Raw genomic sequence first — 19,794 nt, forward strand, 5'->3', positions numbered from 1 at the left:
GACAGTGGAAGCAGTCCACTGGCAACTAAATCCCTTCCTCTTGTAACCAAGCTCCTGCAAACAACACCACCAACTCCCTCAGTGTCAATTTCCTCCTTAGACAGGAAACCAATAGTCCTGCAGGCCATGTCACTGGCAAGACTGACGAATCCTCTCCTGCCTGGGATTCCTACGATGCATCCTTGAGTTTAATGTATACTGCTGCTGGCGCTGCTGTTGTTGCTGCTGGGAGTCGATCGTCATCCCAGAGGCGAAATCGGAAGACCACTTGTACTACTTCCAGTAAGCAATTGACTGTTCAACAGTCCTTTGCGAGGAAGATGAAATATCACAGCTGTCATCCTGCTGCAAAGTGGATAACTCAGGCCTTGGCAGCTGCGGTGGTGTTAAACATGTGTCTGGTATCCACCGTTAATTCACAGGGAATTAGACAATTGATTGCGGTACTGTGTCCCCGGTACCAAATACCATCTAGGTTCCATTTTTCTAGGCAGGCGATACCGAGAATGTACACAGACCTCAGAAAGATTCACCAGTTTCCTAAAAAATGCAGTTGTACCCAATGTCCACTTAACCACGGACATGTGGACAAGTGGAGCAGGGCAGACTCAGGACTATATGACTGTGACAGCCCACTGGGTAGATGTATTTCCTCCCACAGCAAGAACAGCAGCGGCGGCACCAGAAGCAGCATCTCGCAAATGCCAACTCATTCCTAGGCAGGCTACGCTTTGTATCACCACTTTCCATAAGAGGCACACAGCTGACAACCTCTTACGGAAACTGAGGAACATCATCGCAGAATGGCTTACCCCAATTGGACTCTCCTGGGGATTTGTGACATCGGACAACGCCACCAATATTGTGCGTGCATTACATGTGGGCAAATTCCAGCACATCCCATGTTTTGCACATACACTGAATTTGGTGGTACAGAATTTTTTAAAAAACGACAGGGGCGTGCAAGAGATGCTGTCGGTGGCCTGAAGAATTTCGGGCCACTTTCGGTATTCAGCCACCGCGTGCCGAAGATTGGAGCACCAGCAAACACTCCTGCCCCGCCATCATCTGAAGCAAGAGGTGGTAACGAGGTGGAATTCAACCCTCTATATGCTTCAGAGGATGGAGGAGCAGCAAAAGGCCATTCAAGCCTATACATCTGCCTACGATATAGGCAAAGGAGGGGGAATGCACCTGACTCAAGCGCAGTGGATAATGATTTCAACGTTGTGCAAGGTTCTGCAACCCTTTGAACTTGCCAAACGTGAAGTCAGTTCCAACACTGCCAGCCTGAGTCAGGTCATTCCCCTCATCAGGCTTTTGCAGAAGAAGCTGGAGACATTGAAGGAGGAGCTAAGACAGAGCGATTCCGCTAGGCATGTGGGACTTGTGGATGGAGCCCTTCATTCGCTTAACCAGGATTCACGGGTGGTCAATCTGTTGAAATCAGAACACTACATTTTGGCCACTGTGCTCGATCCTAGGTTTAAAGCCTACGTTGTATCTCTCTTTCCGGCAGACACAAGTGTGCAGTGGTGCAAAGACCTGCTGGTGAGACACTTGTCAAGTCAAGCGGAACGTGACCCGTCAACAGCTCCTCCTTCACATTCTCCCGCAACTGGGGCTGCGAGGAAAAGGCTAAGAATTCCGAGCCCACCCGCTGGTGGTCATGCAGGGCAGTCTGGAGCGAGTGCTGACATCTGGTCCGACTGAAGGACCTGACCACGATTACTGACATGTCGTCTACTGTCACTGCATATGATTCTGTCACCATTGAAAGAATGGTGGAGGATTATATGAGTGACCGCATCCAAGTAGGCACGTCAGACAGTCCGTACGTATACTGGCAGGAAAAAGAGGCAATTTGGAGGCCCTTGCACAAACTGGCTTTATTTTACCTAAGTTGCCCCCCCTCCAGTGTGTACTCCGAAAGGGTGTTTAGTGCAGCCGCTCACCTTGTCAGCAATCGGCGTACGAGGTTACTTCTAGAAAATGTGGAGAAGATGATGTTCATCAAAATTAATTATAATCAATTCCGCCATGGAGACATTCACCAGCAATTGCCTCCAGAAAGGGACCTGAGATGGTGGATTCCAGTGGGGACGAATTAATAATCTGTGAAGAGGGGGACGTACACAGTGAAAGGGGTGACCAATCGGACGATGAGGAGGTGGACATCTTGCCTCTGTAGAGCCAGTTTGTGCAAGGAGAGATTGATTGCTTCTTTTTTGGTGGGGGCCCAAACCAACCAGTCATTTCAGTCACAGTCGTGTGGCAACCCTGTCGCTGAAATGATGGGTTTGTTAAAGTGTCCATGTCCTGTTCTCTGCATAGCTGAACTTAACATTGCGGCCAGTCTTTGCAGTGGTGCGTGGCTGCGGAGCCACAGCACCATCACTGTCACTCTCACTGGAGGCCACAGCACCAACCTCCCCCTCCTCCTCCCCCTCACGCACCTCCTCCCTCTCACTCACCTCTGACTGGGACATATTCCAGACAAACAACAAATAACACTGTTAAAAAAAACCACTCCTCCACTACCACTACACACCACACACACACACACACACACACACACACACACACACACACACACACACACACACACACACACACACAATGACAATAGACTTTAAAAAAAAAACAAAGACAAAAAACTACACAGACTTTTAAATAACTACACAACAAGTGTGACAAGACTACTTACACACACAGTACAGCACTCACCAATCGCAAAGAACCACCTCAAAACCATCAAAAACTCCTATCAACTCTCCAACACCAAACACAACTTCCTCTCACCTCTCCACTAGCTAAACACACGAGGTTCAGGCGGTTTGGGGCGGTTTTATAGTAATGAGCACAGACACTCCTCCATCACAAAACAAACCAATCACGGACGAGTGACAAAAATGAAACTTAGAAAAAAAAACACGGCCGGGAACGGAAAAACACTGCCGTAACAGACAAATTACGCATTTGTAAAAAAAACAGACAACACAGCCGCAAATACACAAAATCGGCCGCATTCTACCTTGGAAAAACACGAATGACATCGACACCAAAAAATGGAAATAATCAAATCACGACAGCATAGTAAATGAGGCGTAATAAATTCAAAAAGTTGCAATTTCACACATTCGATGTCAGTCGTGTTTAATCTCCCTCCAAATTGACATAAATACGAATCTTAGTAAATATACCCCAGTGTATCCAAAATTTAAACGACAGACAACATATAACATTTAAATTCAAACATACGTCGGCGTGCATCCACCTGTTGTATGGTCTAATACAGAAACAACTATGTGGATCTGTGGACCCTGCTGCTCCACCTATACACTCAAAATTGTAAGACCTCTGGTCAGTATTTTGAAGCTCACATGGAATTATTAGCATTATAGCATAATAACGTGACTGTTGTGTCCCTTATTGGGATTCCAAGTGTATGAACAGAAGGAGCTATAAGGCCACTGTAAGTGTGGGCCACTGTTTGTTAGTAGCAGAAGAAAAGAAAAACACCCTAAGGTGAATTTACTCCAGGCGCTGATTGGGGAGATGCACCACAGCAGCTATAACAAAACGGGGTTGGTCAGACCCCCAAGCCACAAATGTATACAAAAGAAAGTTGAATTGGCAGACAGTGGGCACGCACAGCACCAAGCACTTGGTGCTGTGCGTGCCCACTGTCTGCCAATTCTATTTCCTGAGGAATCTCTACCTGGACCAGGTCCCCACTATCGTCTCAACTTGTGGATCCCCGTTAGAAGAACACCCATCCCCAGCGTGGATTTTTCACACAGCTAAACAAGGGACAAGCTTCTGCGGATGCCTACCGCTTAAACACCTTGAACAACTGCTGGTGGTAAATATTATACATAATGGAACACTAACGGGACACCCAGAGTTTATCAATAGGGGACTGTTTTATTGGAACAGGTTTGAACTGCTTTCATTGATTCGCATCAGGACTAAGAGGGGCACAGCTGCTTTGAGATCTGACACCCACTAGTGTCTTCCTACATACATTTATTGTGTTTTTTAACTATCTTAAATATTTTCTTTTATATCATTAAATATGTGTTTTTTCATGTGACCTGCTTCTCTCATATATGACCAAATAGCGCTTCAACTTTCTTTTGTATACCACTGTTTGTTAGTAGACTGGAGAAAATATCAAATGGTATAATTTGCCTATAATAAGGTGGAAAAAAGAAGTAACAGTGATTCTGCTGTCAGCGTTAGACATGGGATCTCCCAAATTCAATATTCTACTACACTCGGTATTCCCAGGGGCTCTCCCACCCTAGTACTGACCAAGCCCACTCCTGCTTAGCTTCCAAGTTCAGATGGTATTGGGCGTATTACAGTGTGGCATAATAGTAGAGTAACGTGTATATCACCTCCCAATGAATCACTGATGAGAGATCACTTGAAAAAGATAAACTAAAGGTAATATAGTCGGAAAAAACAATAGGTGGATCTGCTGCCAACGTAAGGCGGGGGTAAGAATGTTACCTCCAGATCACTGGTGAGAGTCCACGAACCAGAAGAAAAGAGAGACAAGGGAGGAATCAAAAGGAAAGAAGAAAAGCAGGAGAGAAGAGTAAAGGAAGAGCAAGAAAAAGAAACCATCAATATGTTATAAACCGTATTGGAACCACTGGTTACTTGAATCTAGCACAATTATCTGTTATGCATGTAGCGAGCTACTTACAATATAAAATGGTGTCAGCCTGTTGGTCTATGATACAATAGGTTGTTATGAGTAAGGTTCGACCGTTTATTGGGTAAATTATACTGTGGCTGAATGGTATTGTACCGTTTAGCCAAGTGGATGTACTTAGAGCAGAAAAATGGTGAATACGTGTTCCTGCAATATATATAAGGTTGTAGGTATTTAGGGCTTGGAGAAATGCCAAGTATTCCCTAGAAGTTTTACTGTAGGAGTTATAATTGTTCTCTATGTGACATAGTATCCAGGATCTAACTGCTATTCCTGCATTGCTTACAGTGGTCTGACCAAACTATCTAAATAAACTAAACAATTGTGTTTATTGTTCCACTAGGCATACACATGTAACTCACAGTGATCTAATAACACCATCTAAATGAATTAAACAAAATATGTTCATTAGTCTAGTGTGCATACATGAATATGACTATGCATAGCTGATCTATTTATTAACTTGACCTATGTGTCAAGTTATAAATGCTAGGACTCAAAAGAGATTTACCAGATATGCCCTGAGAGTAACAGTTGCAATCGTAATTTATAATAGCAATATCTAAACAGTCAAAGGGGATTTACCAGATATTCCCAAAAAGTACCAGTTGCAAACGTAATTTATGGTAACAGTGTGTAACATTGTCTCAACAGTCTAGCAACTGTTACAGCCTTCCTGAAAACAAACTATCTTCATAGAATCAGCAATTTATAAACACGGTTTATAGCCACCCTCCTTGAATACAAATCATTAGTGGTGCTATCCCCATATGTAAGTATGTATGGCTAAATAGGACCTCAACACTTGTTGGAAAATGACAGGACCAAAGTTATAACATATACATTGGCAGAATATGTGGTCCACAAGTACAGTATATTAGTTGATGTACCGGGGGCCGTGTTGTGGGTAAAGATATGTGGGAGACTTGCAAGTCCTGAATTAAATAAAGTAAGCAGCACTATAGCGTGCATACGTCGGAGACCAGTCGGGACTCTGGAGGTAAAGAATAGGGAGTCCTGGAGCGGGAGCAGATAGCGGCACCGAGATGGTATCCGGCGTGGGGCAGAACAATGCTGGTGAACGAGCGGCTATGAATGCTGTGGCCGCTTGCAGTCAGGGAAATCCGAATAGCCGGATCCCCAGGCTGGAAGCGGTATGAGAGCACTGCAGCTAATTTTACCGTGAGATCATTCAGGCTTGGCAGAGAGGCTGGTCCGTGAGTCCTAGACGAGTGCAGCGGCGGCAGCAGTGAGACGGGCCGTAAAAAGCGGAAGACCGTTTTTTCACCCACTACCTGGGCTTGATCATTTCCGTATGTGTGAAGCGCTGCTGAGTTGAATATAAGGTGATTACCTCATGACGTAAAATGGTCATGTGTAAGTATGCAGCTTTTGTCTGATTGCTGGGATACGCTAATCCCAGTGCTCTGTACAGGAAAGAAGAAAACATGAACTGCTGAATGAGCAGGTGTACACAGATTGAGTAAATAATACCAGCTAATCTGTTGTACGGGATTACAAGTATAAATCCCTAATTGTCTCTTAGATCAAGAGGGACATAATCCCTACCATTTTCATAAAGCTAGAGATTACATTGCATATACTCCTGTGCGCATGCATGCCCATATCTTCACACGTGCATCCATGTTGTCACGTCTGAGGATTCTTGTGGATCCGGATTTGGGGAAGATGATTCTGGTGCACTTGGATCTCTGAATAACAAACGAGCGGGACGGATGAAGGTCTTGCGCATTTATTACTTGGAATAGTTTAACAGAGTTCGCCAAAGACAGGTGAATAGAGATACTACTGTAGGTTAGCGGGTGGCTGAGGATACCAGAACCGTGACCCAGTACTTTAAGGAGAAATTCCGAAGGCTGGTTACTGCGGTGTCCAGAACAGGTAGCTGGGAAGGACACGGGAACAGAGTCGTCAGTCTGCGTAAGGCTAAATCAGGAGGCTTGGGTACTTTGCTGTAACAAGAACCTGACACTGGAGATGCTGCAGGAGCACAGAGAACTCGCTTCACAGATACTGTGAAAGACGTTGCACTGGCAATTTCCCTCCTCCTGGCCTTCCTGTCTTATAGCAGCTGCTAGAGCTAATTGCCCACAGGGAAGTGATAAATTGGAGAAGTGTGGGCAAGACAGGCTTTTTGCCCACATCCAAGATGGCCACCGGGAACACAGCCCAGCCTGTTCACAGAAGCCCTGCTCCACAGCAGCACTGCTAACATGCTGCCAGTCTGCTGAGCTGCCAAACAGTGCCCCTGCCTTTCCTCCTAGCACACCCTGCCCGACGCCAGCAGCCCGCACCTCCGCCAGCTAGTCCTCTCCAAAGGGACCGGACAGGTAAGAGCCGGCTCCTCTGCACAGTCTCCCGCCGGACCATGACATTACCCACCCCCCCTCTTTAGCGTGGCCCCTGGACACAATTTCGGCTTCTCTGGATGTTCAGAATGAAATTTGCGAACTAATGCTCCGGACCATATCCTTTCCAGTCCAATAGGTACTGTAACCGGCCATAACGAATTCGGGAGTCAAGTACCTTTTTAACCTCAAACTCTATTCCTCTCTGGGTGAGTACTTTGGGTGGTTGTGGTAACAGTCTACGAAATCGGTTCAAAACTAAAGGTTTTAGCAAGGAAACATGGAAAGAAGAAGGAATTTTGAGGTAAGGGGGTAGTTTGAGTTTATAAGCCACTGGATTCATTATTCCCACAATTGGAAAAGGACCTATAAAGCGGGGGGCAAACTTCATTGAAGATACTCGTAAGCGTAAGTTCCTTGTAGAAAGCCAAACTTGGTCTCCTACCTTGAGACTAGGAATTGTTCTTCGTTTTCTATCAGCCCATTTCTTGTAACGAAGAGAAGCCTTTTGAAGATTGGTATGAACCTGATTCCAGATGTTCAAAAAACGCTTAAGGGAAGTTTCCACTGCTGGTAAATCGAGTGCCGGTAGACTTTGAAATGCTGGAACTTTAGGATGGGCTCCGTAAACAATGAGGAAGGGTGTAAGCCCAGTAGAAGACAGTATTGTTGTCGGTGAACTCAGCCCAAGGTAAATGTTCTACCCAATCATCCTGAGAAGAGGAAAGGTGAATGCGTAGAAAGGTCTCCAAATCTTGATTAACTCGTTCCGTGGAACCGTTGGACTGTGGATGATAGGCTGTGGAATACTGCAATTTGATTTGTAAGGCTGTGCAAAGGGATTTCCAGAACTTTGCTACAAATTGCACCCCTCGATCAGACATTATTTCGGTGGGAAGACCGTGAAGCCTGAAAATCTCGGAAATGAAATGATGGGCCAATTCAGATGCTGTTGGTAATTTCTTCAATGGTACAAAGTGGGCCATTTTGGAGAATCGGTCTATCACCACCCAGATTGTAGTGTAGCCTCTAGAAGATGGTAAATCTGTTATGAAGTCCATTGATAAATGGGACCACGGTTGAAAGGGTACAGAAAGAGGCAGTAACTTCCCAGCTGGAGGTTGCCGAGAGACATTGTGTTGGGCACACTTAACGCAGGAGGAAATGAAGGCTGTCACATCTGCTTTCAGCGTGGGCCACCAATAGGATCTTTGCAGAAATTCCATTGTCTTGTGAACACCTGGATGACCTGAAAATCGGGAAGTGTGAGCCCAAGATATGAGTTTCTTCCGTAGTTGGGGAGTGACAAAAGTTTTCCCTGCAGGAGGTTGTAGACGAGTGGAGGCAAAAACTTTTGCATCTAGGACGGGGTGTGTTTGAGGAGGTTCTTCAGATTCAATGGAGGTAGTGGACCGTGACAGAGCATCTGCTTTTAGATTCTGTGAACCGGGCCGATAAGTCAGGATGAACGAAAAGCGGGAGAAGAACATAGTCCAACAAGCAAGACGCGGACTCAGACATTGTAGATCTTTCAGGAAGGTTAAGTTCCGATGATCTGTATAAATGGTAATAGGGAAGTTAGCTCCTTCCAGGAGGTATCGCCATTCCTCTAGGGCTAGCTTGACTGCCAACAACTCCTGCTCCCCGATAGTGTAGTTCTTCTCGGCGGGGAGAAACTTCTTCGAGAAGTAACCACAAGGATGGAACTTATGATCTTCGTACCTTTGAGAGAGTACTGCTCCTACCGCTTCTGAGGAGGCGTCCACTTCGAGAAAAAAGGGTTTATTTATATCTGGTTGCCTTAATACTGGTGCTGATATGAATGCTTGTTTAAGCAGATGGAAAGCGGACTCTGCCTCTGGGGACCAATGCGACGGGTCTGCTCCTTTCGAGTAAGAGCGGTGATGGGGGCTACCAAGGCGGAGAATCCTCTAATAAATTTCCGATAGTAGTTAGAGAACCCTAGGAAACGCTGCACCGCTTTAAGAGAGGAAGGTCTTGACCAGTTCAATATGGCTTGTACTTTCTCCGGATCCATCTGTAATCCGGAGCCTGAAATTATATACCCTAGAAAGGGAACTGAAACCTGCTCGAAGATGCATTTCTCTAGCTTGCAATACAGATGATTCTCCCGTAGTCTACGTAGAACCTCTAGGACGTGTCGTCGATGTGTGCCAAGGTCTGGGGAAAAGATTAAGATGTCGTCCAGATAGACCACGACAGATTGATATAGAAGGTCTCGGAAAATTTCATTGACGAAATTTTGGAATACGGCAGGGGCGTTACTCAGACCAAATGGCATGACGAGATATTCAAAATGACCATCCCTGGTATTAAACGCGGTTTTCCATTCGTCGCCTGCTCGTATCCTGATCAGATTGTAGGCTCCTATTAGGTCTAGTTTGGAGAAGATGGACGCTCCCTTGACTCGATCAAATAATTCAGAAATGAGGGGTAGAGGGTAACGATTTTTTACCGTGATGTTATTCAGGCCCCGGTAATCTATACACGGTCTTAACCCCCCATCTTTTTTCTGGACAAAGAAGAAGCCAGCTCCGGCTGGTGAGGTAGATGACCGAATGAACCCCTTGGCCAAGTTTTCTCGGATATACTCGGACATAGCCTTAGTTTCTGGAATTGATAAAGGGTAGGTCCGACCTCTGGGTGGATCTTTCCCTGGTTCGAGGTCTATAGGACAGTCCCATTTCCTATGGGGTGGCAAGATATCTGCTCACTGTTTACTGAAGACGTCGGAGAAGGAAGCGTACTGAGACGGAATCTGCGGGGGTGATGTGACAAGGGTTTTATTGAGTGGTTTGATACACGGCAAACAAGAGGTCAAACAAGTCTTCCCCCAGGATAAGATTTGCATGGAGTGCCAATCGATATGCGGGTTATGCCTACTAAACCAAGGGTAACCCAGCACAATTTCATGTGATGCCTTGGGTATAACTAAAAGTTCCAATTGCTCTTTATGAAGAGCACCGATACCAACTGAAATAGGAAGAGTCCGTTGAGAAATTACTCCACCAGGAATACGGCTTCCATCAACCACAGATAACGAAATGGAACGGGACAAATCTCGCACAGGGATCTGAAGCTGCTGAACCAGATGGGCTGTGATGAAATTCTCTGCTGCTCCTGTATCTAAAAGAGAGAGAATGGACTTAGTACCTTGCGAGAGTTCAATAGTGACTGGTAGAGTAGGTTCAGAGGATTTTGGAGACCGAGACAAGACTCCTAACCTGGTGTCTCCTAGCCCAGTTAGGAGCGGGAGTTTCCCGGACGCTGCGGGCAAGATGCCACCATGTGTCCTGGTGCTCCACAGTAAAGACACAAATTTTCTCGCCGCCGTTTCTGGCGCTCCTCAGGAGTAAGTCGGGCCCGATTCAGCTGCATGGGTTCGTCAGGAGAATCTACTGCTAGCGGAGGGGGTGCCAGAGGTACAGGGCGGAAACGATAGCGATCGCCCTTGCTTTTTTCGGCCTGCCTCTCCCGGAATCGTAGATCGACTTTGTTACATAATGAAATGAGGTCATCCAGTTTTGGTGGTAAGTCTCGAGTCGCTAGATCATCCTTCAAACGGTCAGAAAGGCCACTCCAAAACGCTGCAACCAAAGCTTCCTCATTCCATTGCAGTTCAGAGGCGTAGGTTTGAAACTGAATGATATACTGGCCGACTGACCTATTCCCTTGGCGTAGACGCATAATCTCAATGGATGCTGATGTCGAGCGTCCCGGTTCATCAAAGATCTTCCTAAAAGTGGCTAGGAATTTTGGATAGTCACTCAGCAGAGCATCATCTCTTTCCCAGAGCGGTGAGACCCATTCCAGGGCTGCCCCTGAGAGTAAGGAGACTATGTACGCCACCTTCGCCTTTTGCGTTGGGAAATTGGCTGACTGTAACGTAAAGTGCACATCGCACTGATTAAGGAATCCACGACAGAGTTTAGAGTTCCCGTCGAACTTGTTGGGGGTTGGCAACGGAGAGAGGACGGTGATGACCCCAATGATGCCGGAACGGCCTGAGAAACTTGTGACTCCGGTCGACGGACAGGAGTAGTATTTGCTAGAGAGGCTTGGATGGAATCCTGCCGAGTGGATATCTCCTGGAGGCACTGCGCCAAATGTCGCTGTGAATTTTCCAATCCCTCCAGACGCCTCGCTATGCTGTGTAGGAGATCCAAGCCAGAATCCTGTCCAGTTCCTGGATCCATATGGCCAGTGCAAACTGTCACGTCTGAGGATTCTTGTGGATCCGGATTTGGGGAAGATGATTCTGGTGCACTTGGATCTCTGAATAACAAACGAGCGGGACGGATGAAGGTCTTGCGCATTTATTACTTGGAATAGTTTAACAGAGTTCGCCAAAGACAGGTGAATAGAGATACTACTGTAGGTTAGCGGGTGGCTGAGGATACCAGAACCGTGACCCAGTACTTTAAGGAGAAATTCCGAAGGCTGGTTACTGCGGTGTCCAGAACAGGTAGCTAGGAAGGACACGGGAACAGAGTCGGCAGTCTGCGTAAGGCTAAATCAGGAGGCTTGGGTACTTTGCTGTAACAAGAACCTGACACTGGAGATGCTGCAGGAGCACAGAGAACTCGCTTCACAGATACTGTGAAAGACGTTGCACTGGCAATTTCCCTCCTCCTGGCCTTCCTGTCTTATAGCAGCTGCTAGAGCTAATTGCCCACAGGGAAGTGATAAATTGGAGAAGTGTGGGCAAGACAGGCTTTTTGCCCACATCCAAGATGGCCACCGGGAACACAGCCCAGCCTGTTCACAGAAGCCCTGCTCCACAGCAGCACTGCTAACATGCTGCCAGTCTGCTGAGCTGCCAAACAGTGCCCCTGCCTTTCCTCCTAGCACACCCTGCCCGACGCCAGCAGCCCGCACCTCCGCCAGCTGGTCCTCTCCAAAGGGACCGGACAGGTAAGAGCCGGCTCCTCTGCACAGTCTCCCGCCGGACCATGACATTACCCACCCCCCCTCTTTAGCGTGGCCCCTGGACACAATTTCGGCTTCTCTGGATGTTCAGAATGAAATTTGCGAACTAATGCTCCGGACCATATCCTTTCCAGTCCAATAGGTACTGTAACCGGCCATAACGAATTCGGGAGTCAAGTACCTTTTTAACCTCAAACTCTATTCCTCTCTGGGTGAGTACTTTGGGTGGTTGTGGTAACAGTCTACGAAATCGGTTCAAAACTAAAGGTTTTAGCAAGGAAACATGGAAAGAAGAAGGAATTTTGAGGTAAGGGGGTAGTTTGAGTTTATAAGCCACTGGATTCATTATTCCCACAATTGGAAAAGGACCTATAAAGCGGGGGGCAAACTTCATTGAAGATACTCGTAAGCGTAAGTTCCTTGTAGAAAGCCAAACTTGGTCTCCTACCTTGAGACTAGGAATTGTTCTTCGTTTTCTATCAGCCCATTTCTTGTAACGAAGAGAAGCCTTTTGAAGATTGGTATGAACCTGATTCCAGATGTTCAAAAAACGCTTAAGGGAAGTTTCCACTGCTGGTAAATCGAGTGCCGGTAGACTTTGAAATGCTGAAACTTTAGGATGGGCTCCGTAAACAATGAGGAAGGGTGTAAGCCCAGTAGAAGAATGGTAAGTATTGTTGTCGGTGAACTCAGCCCAAGGTAAATGTTCTACCCAATCATCCTGAGAAGAGGAAAGGTGAATGCGTAGAAAGGTCTCCAAATCTTGATTAACTCGTTCCGTGGAACCGTTGGACTGTGGATGATAGGCTGTGGAATACTGCAATTTGATTTGTAAGGCTGTGCAAAGGGATTTCCAGAACTTTGCTACAAATTGCACCCCTCGATCAGACATTATTTCGGTGGGAAGACCGTGAAGCCTGAAAATCTCGGAAATGAAATGATGGGCCAATTCAGATGCTGTTGGTAATTTCTTCAATGGTACAAAGTGGGCCATTTTGGAGAATCGGTCTATCACCACCCAGATTGTAGTGTAGCCTCTAGAAGATGGTAAATCTGTTATGAAGTCCATTGATAAATGGGACCACGGTTGAAAGGGTACAGAAAGAGGCAGTAACTTCCCAGCTGGAGGTTGCCGAGAGACTTTGTGTTGGGCACACTTAACGCAGGAGGAAATGAAGGCTGTCACATCTGCTTTCAGCGTGGGCCACCAATAGGATCTTTGCAGAAATTCCATTGTCTTGTGAACACCTGGATGACCTGAAAATCGGGAAGTGTGAGCCCAAGATATGAGTTTCTTCCGTAGTTGGGGAGTGACAAAAGTTTTCCCTGCAGGAGGTTGTAGACGAGTGGAGGCAAAAACTTTTGCATCTAGGACGGGGTGTGTTTGAGGAGGTTCTTCAGATTCAATGGAGGTAGTGGACCGTGACAGAGCATCTGCTTTTAGATTCTGTGAACCGGGCCGATAAGTCAGGATGAACGAAAAGCGGGAGAAGAACATAGTCCAACAAGCAAGACGCGGACTCAGACATTGTAGATCTTTCAGGAAGGTTAAGTTCCGATGATCTGTATAAATGGTAATAGGGAAGTTAGCTCCTTCCAGGAGGTATCGCCATTCCTCTAGGGCTAGCTTGACTGCCAACAACTCCTGCTCCCCGATAGTGTAGTTCTTCTCGGCGGGGAGAAACTTCTTCGAGAAGTAACCACAAGGATGGAACTTATGATCTTCATACCTTTGAGAGAGTACTGCTCCTACCGCTTCTGAGGAGGCGTCCACTTCGAGAAAAAAGGGTTTATTTATATCTGGTTGCCTTAATACTGGTGCTGATATGAATGCTTGTTTAAGCAGATGGAAAGCGGACTCTGCCTCTGGGGACCAATGCGACGGGTCTGCTCCTTTCAAGTAAGAGCGGTGATGGGGGCTACCAAGGCGGAGAATCCTCTAATAAATTTCCGATAGTAGTTAGAGAACCCTAGGAAACGCTGCACCGCTTTAAGAGAGGAAGGTCTTGACCAGTTCAATATGGCTTGTACTTTCTCCGGATCCATCTGTAATCCGGAGCCTGAAATTATATACCCTAGAAAGGGAACTGAAACCTGCTCGAAGATGCATTTCTCTAGCTTGCAATACAGATGATTCTCCCGTAGTCTACGTAGAACCTCTAGGACGTGTCGTCGATGTGTGCCAAGGTCTGGGGAAAAGATTAAGATGTCGTCCAGATAGACCACGACAGATTGATATAGAAGGTCTCGGAAAATTTCATTGACGAAATTTTGGAATACGGCAGGGGCGTTACTCAGACCAAATGGCATGACGAGATATTCAAAATGACCATCCCTGGTATTAAACGCGGTTTTCCATTCGTCGCCTGCTCGTATCCTGATCAGATTGTAGGCTCCTATTAGGTCTAGTTTGGAGAAGATGGACGCTCCCTTGACTCGATCAAATAATTCAGAAATGAGGGGTAGAGGGTAACGATTTTTTACCGTGATGTTATTCAGGCCCCGGTAATCTATACACGGTCTTAACCCCCCATCTTTTTTCTGGACAAAGAAGAAGCCAGCTCCGGCTGGTGAGGTAGATGACCGAATGAACCCCTTGGCCAAGTTTTCTCGGATATACTCGGACATAGCCTTAGTTTCTGGAATTGATAAAGGGTAGGTCCGACCTCTGGGTGGATCTTTCCCTGGTTCGAGGTCTATAGGACAGTCCCATTTCCTATGGGGTGGCAAGATATCTGCTCACTGTTTACTGAAGACGTCGGAGAAGGAAGCGTACTGAGACGGAATCTGCGGGGGTGATGTGACAAGGGTTTTATTGAGTGGTTTGATACACGGCAAACAAGAGGTCAAACAAGTCTTCCCCCAGGATAAGATTTGCATGGAGTGCCAATCGATATGCGGGTTATGCCTACTAAACCAAGGGTAACCCAGCACAATTTCATGTGATGCCTTGGGTATAACTAAAAGTTCCAATTGCTCTTTATGAAGAGCACCGATACCAACTGAAATAGGAAGAGTCCGTTGAGAAATTACTCCACCAGGAATACGGCTTCCATCAACCACAGATAACGAAATGGAACGGGACAAATCTCGCACAGGGATCTGAAGCTGCTGAACCAGATGGGCTGTGATGAAATTCTCTGCTGCTCCTGTATCTAAAAGAGAGAGAATGGACTTAGTACCTTGCGAGAGTTCAATAGTGACTGGTAGAGTAGGTTCAGAGGATTTTGGAGACCGAGACAAGACTCCTAACCTGGTGTCTCCTAGCCCAGTTAGGAGCGGGAGTTTCCCGGACGCTGCGGGCAAGATGCCACCATGTGTCCTGGTGCTCCACAGTAAAGACACAAATTTTCTCGCCGCCGTTTCTGGCGCTCCTCAGGAGTAAGTCGGGCCCGATTCAGCTGCATGGGTTCGTCAGGAGAATCTACTGCTAGCGGAGGGGGTGCCAGAGGTACAGGGCGGAAACGATAGCGATCGCCCTTGCTTTTTTCGGCCTGCCTCTCCCGGAATCGTAGATCGACTTTGTTACATAATGAAATGAGGTCATCCAGTTTTGGTGGTAAGTCTCGAGTCGCTAGATCATCCTTCAAACGGTCAGAAAGGCCACTCCAAAACGCTGCAACCAAAGCTTCCTCATTCCATTGCAGTTCAGAGGCGTAGGTTTGAAACTGAATGATATACTGGCCGACTGACCTATTCCCTTGGCGTAGACGCATAATCTCAATGGATGCTGATGTCGAGCGTCCCGGTTCATCAAAGATCTTCCTAAAAGTGGCTAGGAATTTTGGATAGTCACTCAGCAGAGCATCATCTCTTTCCCAGAGCGGTGAGACCCATTCCAGGGCTGCCCCTGAGAGTAAGGAGACTATGTACGCCACCTTCGCCTTTTGCGTTGGGAAATTGGCTGACTGTAACGTAAAGTGCACATCGCACTGATTAAGGAATCCACGACAGAGTTTAGAGTTCCCGTCGAACTTGTTGGGGGTTGGCAAACGGAGAGAGGACGGTGATGACCCCAATGATGCCGGAACGGCCTGAGAAACTTGTGACTCCGGTCGACGGACAGGAGTAGTATTTGCTAGAGAGGCTTGGATGGAATCCTGCCGAGTGGATATCTCCTGGAGGCACTGCGCCAAATGTCGCTGTGAATTTTCCAATCCCTCCAGACGCCTCGCTATGCTGTGTAGGAGATCCGAGCCAGAATCCTGTCCAGTTCCTGGATCCATATGGCCAGTGCAAACTGTCACGTCTGAGGATTCTTGTGGATCCGGATTTGGGGAAGATGATTCTGGTGCACTTGGATCTCTGAATAACAAATGAGCGGGACGGATGAAGGTCTTGCGCATTTATTACTTGGAATAGTTTAACAGAGTTCGCCAAAGACAGGTGAATAGAGATACTACTGTAGGTTAGCGGGTGGCTGAGGATACCAGAACCGTGACCCAGTACTTTAAGGAGAAATTCCGAAGGCTGGTTACTGCGGTGTCCAGAACAGGTAGCTGGGAAGGACACGGGAACAGAGTCGGCAGTCTGCGTAAGGCTAAATCAGGAGGCTTGGGTACTTTGCTGTAACAAGAACCTGACACTGGAGATGCTGCAGGAGCACAGAGAACTAGCTTCACAGATACTGTGAAAGACGTTACACTGGCAATTTCCCTCCTCCAGGCCTTCCTGTCTTATAGCAGCTGCTAGAGCTAATTGCCCACAGGGAAGTGATAAATTGGAGAAGTGTGGGCAAGACAGGCTTTTTGCCCACATCCAAGATGGCCACCGGGAACACAGCCCAGCCTGTTCACAGAAGCCCTGCTCCACAGCAGCACTGCTAACATGCTGCCAGTCTGCTGAGCTGCCAAACAGTGCCCCTGCCTGTCCTCCCAGCACACCCTGCCCGACGCCAGCAGCCCGCACCTCCGCCAGCTGGTCCTCTCCAAAGGGACCGGACAGGTAAGAGCCGGCTCCTCTGCACAGTCTCCCGCCGGACCGTGACACATGTATACAAACAAATACACACATAGGTGCGCATGCGTGCACGCACGTACAAACATGCACAATTTCCGTATTATCATATTAAAAACTTATTAAAAAAATATATCATTACTAATAAAAAGACCAGTAAGAAAACAATAAAAAGAAACTGACCAATCTGGTTACAGGTGTCAGATCTTGTATAAATGGTAAGTAACTGACAAATACCATTTATATAGGCAGAAAACTGGAGTCATTCCCTTCCATAAATTATGGTGTAACTTAGTCTAAAAACCCATATGGCAGGGCCAGTGTGATATAAAGTACAAAAAATGAAAAAAATAAAATAAAAAAAATTGGGACACTCCACGAACATCATAGTATCCAACCAGGAGAAATCTGCAACGGTAGATCAAATAACAGGCATCAGCTCCCCGAAGAGTCTGCAGATAGTCAATCTCACTAACAGAGTATTGACCACTGAACAAACAGAGGTCCTATCGAAAGGATTATGCTTTTCTCCCACACATTCGTTTAATAGATTTTTGTGGGAAAAGGACTTGAGACTGCTCAGTAGAAAATTACTTTTGAAAAAATTATTTTCCAGACAAGGATCTCACAACATGAATGAAATCCCTGACCCCCCCTCTCTCTGAAGAGGAACAACTGAACTGGCACTCCAAACACTGAAGGAACTCTACTTGGAATCCACTGAGACACCGATGCCTATAGCTAATCAAAGACCTAAAAGTAGGAATAAATCCACCTTCTACCCATCTGACACCAGTAGCCCTGAGATTAAGATTTTCCTAGAAATGGTATCTAAAGAGTTTGACAGGATTGCTTCTAGACCACGTAACGTCTACTCCCCACATCATTTATGCTATCGGGAGTGTCAAGCACTCCGAGAACTCAGTTCCTGGTGAGACACGATCATTAAACCCTCTGACAAGGGTGGAAATGTGGTGCTATGGCCAGTACAGCTATATATAGCTGCAGCCCATCGTCAACTCCATAATACCTCTTGCTATCAAGAACTCCCTCTTAACCCTACGGCTAAATATTTGAAACAATACACTTGTTTGATTGAAGATGCACTTATCATCGGGACTATTACCAAACAGGAAGCCCAATATTTGACAGTCACTAATCCCAGAGTTCCGACTTTTTTTTTGTTACCCAAGATACATAAGAACTCCAGGCAGGCCCACTGTCTCTGGCAATGAAGGGCTGCTTGAGCAGCCAAGTAGATTTCTAGATCTACATCTGAGGGATACAGCCAACACATCATGAGCTGGCTGAGATACATAGATTAGATTTTTATCATCTGCAATGGAAAAGAGAGTCATCTATTGAATTTCATTCAGAAATTAAACTATAACAACCTGAACCTTAGACTAACCTATACCATCAGCAGGTCCAAAGTATCCTTCCTAGTCCTTAACATCTACAAGTCTGGAGGAGGGAAATTGGCCACAGAACTGTTCAGGAAAGATACAGCTACTAACAGTCTCCTCTTACAAAATAGCTCGCACTTCCCGCCCACTATTGAGAATATACCAAAGGGAGAAATTTTAAGGCTTCGACGCAATTGCTTAGAGGATGCCATCTTTCAATTTCCGAGTGTGGAATTAACAAATCGGCCTATAGAGCGAGGCTATAGCAAACGCTCATTGAGAAAAGCACGTCAACAAGTGTCACATGTTAAAAGGGACAATTTATTTTTTCAAACGAAGAGAAAAATAGAAGACCGATAGTGCTAAGATCAGATTCATTGGCTCATTCTGTCCAGAATGGAGATCCCTACGTGATGCTATACAGAAACATCTCCCGATTTTACATCTTGATACTGAACACTCTCCTTTTCTTGATACAAGAATACAAATGAGCTGGCGCAGATCCAGGAACATCAAGGATCTGTTGGTTCGAAGTCACTTTTTGCAAGAACAACACAAACGAGCAAAGGGAACAGTTGGGTCCTTCTCCTGTGGCCACTGTAAGGCCTGTACTCAGATACAAAACACTGTCTCAGTCCAAGATCGTGAAGGACGTAATATTCTTATTAAACATTTCTTCAATTGCAACACAGAGGGAATAGTATACTGCATTACTTGTAGCTGCAATGTCAGTTATGTAGGCATGACTACAAGGAACCTAAAACAGCGAACCTTAGAACATGTGGGCAGAGCCGGCCATAGGCATAGACAAACTAGGCAATTGCCTAGGGCATCAGCATCTTATGCTAATTAAAATTATATGTGGCGTGCCTATATTCTGTGTGTAGCATTTCATATGCAGATACAGCCACAGTCTCACACAGTATATAGGCATGCTGCATATCATTTTAATCAGCAGGAGTTGCTTGTGCATCCTAGTCACATAGCAATGCAAATAATATGCATTTTCATAAAAAAGGTGCCTGACGTTAGCATTGAGGCAAGATTTATGAGGACACATCTGTATCCAAGCAGAGGCAGAGGTCACAGTGTTAGTGGCAGTGTGGGGGCAGGAAAGTGGGGTGGCGAGTCTTTGTGCTGTGTTGTGCTGCTCAGTCCAGTCTAGTGTAATCAGTGTCTTATTCTGCATCAGTCCAGCCAGTCACAGTGTTGGTGTCCTCTGCTGCTATATGTCCCCAGTGCTGCTTGCTGCTGTATAAATTCCTTGCATTTTTGCTGTGTTGTCTTGCATCAGACCAGGGGTAGTGTCTTGTGCAGCATCAGTCCAGTGACCAGTCACAGTGGTGGTGTCCTCTGCTGCCATATATCCAGTGTAGCTGTATAAGTC

At 46.3% G+C, this 19,794-nt stretch overlaps 1 pseudogene and 1 gene segment (V, D, J or C); both read right to left on the reverse strand.

The window, feature by feature from the left end:
* LOC134929547 (Ig kappa chain V region Mem5-like) overlaps positions 1-19,794 on the reverse strand; it is an 802,999-nt gene that overhangs the window by 716,089 nt on the left and 67,116 nt on the right.
* LOC134949416 (5S ribosomal RNA) lies at positions 4,269-4,388 on the reverse strand (annotated as a pseudogene).

The sequence above is a fragment of the Pseudophryne corroboree genome, chromosome 1 (genome assembly GCF_028390025.1).
Source record: "Pseudophryne corroboree isolate aPseCor3 chromosome 1, aPseCor3.hap2, whole genome shotgun sequence".
Lineage (NCBI taxonomy): Eukaryota > Metazoa > Chordata > Amphibia > Anura > Myobatrachidae > Pseudophryne > Pseudophryne corroboree.